This window comes from Lepidothrix coronata, unplaced genomic scaffold, assembly GCF_001604755.1.
Source record: "Lepidothrix coronata isolate B3197 unplaced genomic scaffold, Lepidothrix_coronata-1.0 Scaffold147, whole genome shotgun sequence".
NCBI lineage: Eukaryota > Metazoa > Chordata > Aves > Passeriformes > Pipridae > Lepidothrix > Lepidothrix coronata.
Window position 1 is genome coordinate 307,902 of NW_016690327.1, and position 6,313 is coordinate 314,214.

Sequence of the window (6,313 nt, forward strand, 5' to 3'; positions counted from 1 at the left end):
CATCCCTGTGGTGTTATCCCTGTGCCACAGGCAGGGCAGAGACTCAAGAATTCCCCAAAAGGAATTCAGGGAGTTAGGGATATTAGAGACACCTAAAGATGCTCAAGAATTCCCCCAAAGGATCCAGGGAATTAAGGATATCAGAGGCACCCAGAGATGCTCAGGAATTCCCCCGAAGGATCCAGGGAATTAGGGATATCACAGGCACCCAGAGATGCTCAAGAATTTCCCCAAAGGATCCTGGGGATTAAGGATATTACCCGGGTCCTCTTTGCCCAATTTTGTGCTGAAATTGAAGATTACAACTTTTTCTTTTTTTTTTTCCCCAAGGAATTACAGACTGGCTTTTTCCTTTTTGGCTCCTCAGAACTGGGAAAAAGAACCCATTTTTAGGGCATTTGTTGGTTTACGTTTGCATGGCACTGAGGCCAATGGGGTAACAGCCCAAATTTAGCTTTTCCAGGGATGTTTGGCACAGTGTAAACCATAACACTAATCCCAAGGTTTTTAAACCTTCCCTGGATCCTGCTTAAACCTCAGGAGACCCTACACAACTTCAGAGAAAGGAGAAGGTGATAAAACCCCCATTTACAAGTGAAATCTGAGCTGTGAGGAAACTCAGGTCACACCAGTTACTGAACATTCCTTTTCCTGGTGGTGGATAATTTCCAGTTTGCACCACTTGGAGTAAAAAAAAACTTGCTGAGGGTTTAGAGACTGTTCTTAAAAAAGTTTTAAAGCTGGAGCTGAGCTCAGGAATCCTAGTGCTGGACAGTGTGGGACACCTGGGAAGCGTCGGGATGCAGTTTTTTGGGGGTGCAGGAGCTCTGGGAGCTCCCTGGAAGGTCTGAGGGAGCAGTGGAGGCTGTGAGGGCACAGACAGGGGGGATTCGGGGTCTGCAGGAGGGCAGGAAGGAGCCACAGAGGCTCCAGGGGAAAAATGTGGGGGCACAAGGAGGGCTAAAGAAGAGCAGTGGGGGCCAAGGTGGGCCTGGGGGAGCAATAGAGGAAATGTGGGGGCACAAGTGGGGGTTGTAGAAGAGCTGAGGGGGCCACTGGGGCTCTGGGGGGGCAACGGGGGCTATCAGGGGGAAATCTGGGGGTGCAAGTGGGGACTGCAGGAGAACAGTGGCCAACACAGGGGGTCTGGGGGAGCGTAAGAGGGAAATGTGGGGGTACAAGTGGGGTCTAAAGAAGAGCTGAGGGGGCCAAGGGGGCTCTGGGGAAGCAACAGGAGCAGTCAGGGGGTGATGGGAGCTCTGAGCGCCCGGGAGGTACGGCTGGGGCAGCACCGGGACCCTCCAGGGAGCCCGGGGGTGGCCCTGCAGCCTCTACTGGGGCACACAGGACCTGCATTAAGGACGAGGGAGGTGAGGGGTCCATGAGCACGGCCCGAGCCTGCTGCGGGGCTCTGGAGGGGCTCCGGGCGAGGCCGCGCCCCCCCTGAGCGCGGCGCGGGCGGGGCGGGGCGAGCCGTGGGGCTGCGCCGCGCCCCGCCCGGCGCACGGGCCGTCCCCGCGGCTGCCGGCGGGGCTCCCCCCGCCCGCTCCCGGCCCGGTCCCGGGGCCCCCTCCCCGGTCCCCCCTCACCCATCGCCGCCGCCGCTCCGCCTGTGCCGGCCACAATATGGCGGGCGGGCCGCGACGGCGGCCGGCGCGGGACAAGCTTCGCCGGGGCGCGAACGCCACTGGCCACGCCCCCGACCCACTTGGACACGCCCACCGAGTATTTGGATACGCCCCCATCCCGCTCGGTCACGCCCAAAGCCACGCCCTCTCCGGGCCGAGGGCGCCGCAGGGTCCCAGCGCCCACCCGTGTGTTCCCCCCCACCCCCCCATAGGGGTCAGACCCCCCCAAAACACACCCCGTCGAAACCAGTGAAACAACCGCTGAAAGCCAAAAAATATTCATCGTCAGGACTTTATTACACGGAATGAGGGATCATTTCCAACACAAGAGTTGTAGGATCGTGGGATCAGAAAGCCCAGTGCTCCTCGGTGGAGGAGCTTGCCAGGCTGCCATCCAACTTATTGGTGCAGGAGCTCACCAGGCTCCCATCCAAGCTATTTTCGTGCTGTGATTCACCTTGATCACTTTTCAGCATCTTTATCACCCGCTGGCAGCGTTTTTTTTCTCAGTGATCTCCTCCACTTGTGGGCGTTGGTGCTTCGGCACAGATGGAGCGTTTTACAACACCGAGAACCAGCTGGAGGCAAAAATCTCTGAAATTAATGGACTTCCACAGGCCCAAGGTTTAGTTCTTTACTGGCTTTGGAAGGGGCTGCCCAGGGAGGTGGTGGAGTTCCCATCCCTGGAGGTGTCCAAGGAATGACTGGACGTGGCACTCAGTGCTCTGGGCTGGGTGACGAGGTGGTCACAGGTTGCACTCGATGGTCTTGGAGGTCCTTCCCAACCTAAATGTGCAAAGCCATCAAAACCCAGGAGTATCCAGACACCTGTGGTTTAACAGAGTCTTCCAGGAACAACTATAAAGGTAACAGGATGTACCAATATCAGGTTAAAAACATTTTCAGGTTAAAATATATCAGGTTTGCTACTACAACACGACGTATCAAAGCTTTTTGGTCATACCTAGTTCCAAATTCAGTGGTAAAAGTAACAGCTTCAGCAGAAAACACTTTATATTTCAGTGTTCCAACACACAGCTGCTGCTCTCGTGGGATCCAAGGGAGGCTCCAGTGTTCTCCAACACTCCCCAAGATCTGGCAGGTTCCTATTTCCCAGGGAAGTGTCTTAACTGTGCTCCTTGATCAGCTCTGAAAGCAGCTCCCTGGAGACTCATCCCTCCTTGCAAAAGGAGCAAAAGGAGCGTGGAAACAAACATTCCCATTAAAACATATGGCAGCAGTGGAAGGCTCAGCTGAGCAGCAACAGCAAAGGTTTGTGTTCTGTGCTCACAGAACGGAGCTTCCCAGGGAGAAAATGAGGAGTAACATCTCCACTGGGATGGGAGTCCCTGGATAACCTGCAGGAATTCCTCCCCCTCACAGCTGACGAACGGGACACGTGTCCAACGTCTCATCCAACATGTTACAGGTTTATCAATTAAGGAAGAATTTCCCTAAGCCCTGTTTTCCTCCCCAAAAGCTCCGTATGTGCTCGTTCCCAGGGAAGCCTGTTCTCCTCTGCAGCTCCCAGCAGACACATCCCAGCTGGTCCCTCCTCCTCTGGGGCCACTCAGAGGGTCCATCCAAGCTGCAGGAATCACCCTCAGCCCAAGTGTTCTCCAGGAGAGCAGCAGGATGGGTTAAGGAAGGGAAAATGCACACTTGAACTGTTTTTCTTGGCTCTGCTCGCGACAGATGCTCTCATACAAATTTAAAAGCTCGTCCTGTACGAAAAGAATCATCTGCTCCAAGTGCTGGACAGGGAATCCAGCTGTGCTCGTAAACCCAGCTTATCCAAGAGGGAATTTTGGAGGGACATATCGAGGTAAAGGCTTAAACCACTGTGCTTTCAGAGAGGCTGAGTTAGACACAAAATACCACAGAGGGTGTGGAATTCCCATCCTGGAAGTGTCCAAGGCCAAGCTGGACAGGGCTTGGAGCAATCTGGTCCAGTGGAAGGTGTCCCTGCCCATGGCAGAGGCTGGAACTGGATGGGCTTTAAGGTCCCTTCCCACCCAAACCATTCCATGAATCTATATTTCCATATAACAAAGCTCAAAGCCATTTGCTTTACTTAACAACCCAAACAGAAACTTGAAACCAGGGCTGAGGAACGGGCAGGGGATGAGAGTCTCCTTCCAGGGAAAGCTGCCGGGGGTTTCTCTGGAATTCCAGCTCGGTTTCACTCTCCTGTGGCTGTCCAGGATCCCACAAAGCACTCAACCTCCCTGAGGGTGTAAAACCCAGATCTGTGCCAGCTCCAGGCACGGCCAGGCTGAGTAGTTATACCCAAGAGGCTGGACAAGCTGTGACCACGCAGGGAAAGGGGCAGGGAAGGTGGGAATGCTGCGTGTTCTGCAGCAGGAGGATGTTCTTGGAGCCAAAAATCTCTTAACAAGAACGGTTTTTGTTGGGAAAAGCTTCCCCAGAGGAGAGGTCCCAGCTGCTGCACATCCCCCTGCACAGAGCCAGGCACGACAGGGCCTTTACCTGCTTTATGGCCTTCACCAAAACCCTACAAATAATAAGGTGAGGATTAGACCTTTGGGAAAACTGGGAGATGAGAGATCCCTGGCACTTGTGAGGTCACAGCCAGCTAATTCCACCTCCAGCAGCCACCTGCCAGTAGGAAAGGGAAGGTTATTCAGGTTATTTAGGTGACTCAGACTCAAAGGAATCTCTATCCCTCACAAATTCCTGCATCACCCCCGGAATGTCTGGCTAATTAGAGCATCTTTGAGAGGCACATCCTATGCTGAGGGTTATTTTGGGATCTCCAATTAGCTCTTGCAGACTCCAGGCTAAAATCTGACTGGAGCAGTGCTGTGAGAGGGAGGGAACGTCTGATCCAGGGCATGTTTGCAAAATACTTGTAGCATATACAGCTATTTCAATATATTAATATTTACAGTCTGCCACAACATTTAAGTCTCCCCCATAAACATGCAACAAAGGCAAGGCACGAGCTGGATCCCTCCAGAGGCAGCGTCACAAGATCCACTTCTACAGGTAAAAAAAACCACCTTCATCATAATAGATGATCTCTATCAAATCTTTTCCACTTGATATAAAAGCTGTGCCTATTAAGAAAGAAACGGGAAAGATTGGTACATGGCCAGAGAAACTGATGTTCCAATTACACTGTAAATGAAGATGAATTTGATAACCAGGCCACAAATCCAGACACGTTATCGTTCCCCCTGGCAGGATCCAATTTTCAAGTGGAAGAATTCAGGGTAATCTCCCTGTTGCAGCATTTCCACACATTACCTCTTCCTTGTCCCTAATGCTCCTCAGATAAGAGAAGCTCGTTTGGGAGCTTTACAATTCCGTGTAAAATTAGACTTGTGTCCTTTTATGTCCTGTGCCCAGGTTGCCTTTTGAAGCCGTTGGGCTTGTTCAGCACTGCAAGGGTTTATTTCTTTGTTCTTTTATTTATGGAGCTCAGACTTTCAGCGGTCTCAGGGTTTGAGAGGAAGCATTTAGCTGTTCCCAAAAGCCTTGGGATGCTGCCCTGGGGGAGAAATGTGTCCTTGCTGTCTAAGCAGGTCACTCCACTGATGTGTGAGCACCTCCCACTCGTTTGCAACCACTTGCATCCATTTATAAAAGCAATTTATTAGAGAAGCATGGCCTATTCCCCATCCCTGGAATGTTCCAGGCCAGGTTGGACGGGGCTTGGAGCAACCTGGTCTAGTGGAAGGTGTCCCTTCCCGTGGCAGGGGGTGGAATGAGATGGGCTTTAAGGTCCCTTCCTACCAAAACCATTCTGGGATTCCAAGAGATGTGTCCCAGGATCACTGATGGAGATCTCCGGCTATGCCAGCGGACAGAAATCCTTAAAAACTGACCAGCCAGCAGCCAGATCCCCTTTGATCCCACTGATGGGGGCCAGAAAGTGTAGAACTGGCAAGGTCTGGCTGGGTTTAAAATCTGCAGTCTGTAATTTTAATGCCTTATGGACTCCCACAGGAATTCCCACCGAGCCATTCCTGCAGCATCGGGTGACAAATCCCAGGGCGCTGGGAACCAGATGATCTTTAAGGCCCCTTCCAACCCAAACCAGCCCGTGATTCCATGAAATCCAACACCACCAGGAAGCAGCTCCAAGAGATGGTACCTCATCACATTTCCCCCCCTCCCTAAAATCCACTGAAAACCTCTTTCCCTCCGGATCCCCGGCTGGTACAATTCCGGAGCCTCCTCCACACTGCGACCTCTGCGAGAGCATCGGGCAGGGAGAGCCAGCCAGCCTTCCCTTTTTTATTTGTGTGGATGTGGTTTTAGCAGCTCAGATGGTGCCACCCCCACACTGTAAAAACACAACACACACACACACAGAGACTCACCCCCGTGGGCGCTGCCCCTGCTCCTCCTCACCCCCGGGTCGCTCCCGGCGCCGAGAACTCTCCGCTCCTGCAAGTCAAAGACAATTTTCTGTGAGGCTCCTCAATGGAAGCACAAATCCCTCCCTTCCCTCCCTCAAAAAAAAAAAACAAAAACCAAAAAAAAAAAAAAAAAAAAAAAAAAAAAAAAGAAGAAAGGGAAAAAAAGAAGAAGATTCCCACATGCAATTATTACACATGAAGGAAAACATGCAACTTCAGCTGAGCTGTGGACGTTTCACAGGGAAACAGCAATACTGGGGGGGGGAGGGAGGGAGGCTAAAAAGTTTACATTTTTAA

General features: G+C 52.3%; 1 protein-coding gene across 10 annotated transcripts in view; it reads right to left on the minus strand.

Moving 5' to 3' along the window:
- Positions 1-1,906: 1,906 nt before the first annotated feature.
- KHDRBS1 (KH RNA binding domain containing, signal transduction associated 1) overlaps positions 1,907-6,313 on the minus strand; it is a 24,496-nt gene continuing 20,089 nt past the window's right edge. For 3 of the 10 annotated variants that reach the window (XM_017828410.1, XM_017828403.1, XM_017828399.1), the window contains 2 exons: positions 2,593-6,044; positions 1,907-2,486 (listed from right to left, as the gene is read on the minus strand). The gene's annotated coding sequence lies outside the window, so the exon portion shown is untranslated. The remainder of the gene's footprint in view (positions 2,487-2,592; positions 6,045-6,313) is intronic. The other 7 variants (XM_017828408.1, XM_017828404.1, XM_017828409.1 and 4 more) reach the window with 5 other exon arrangements.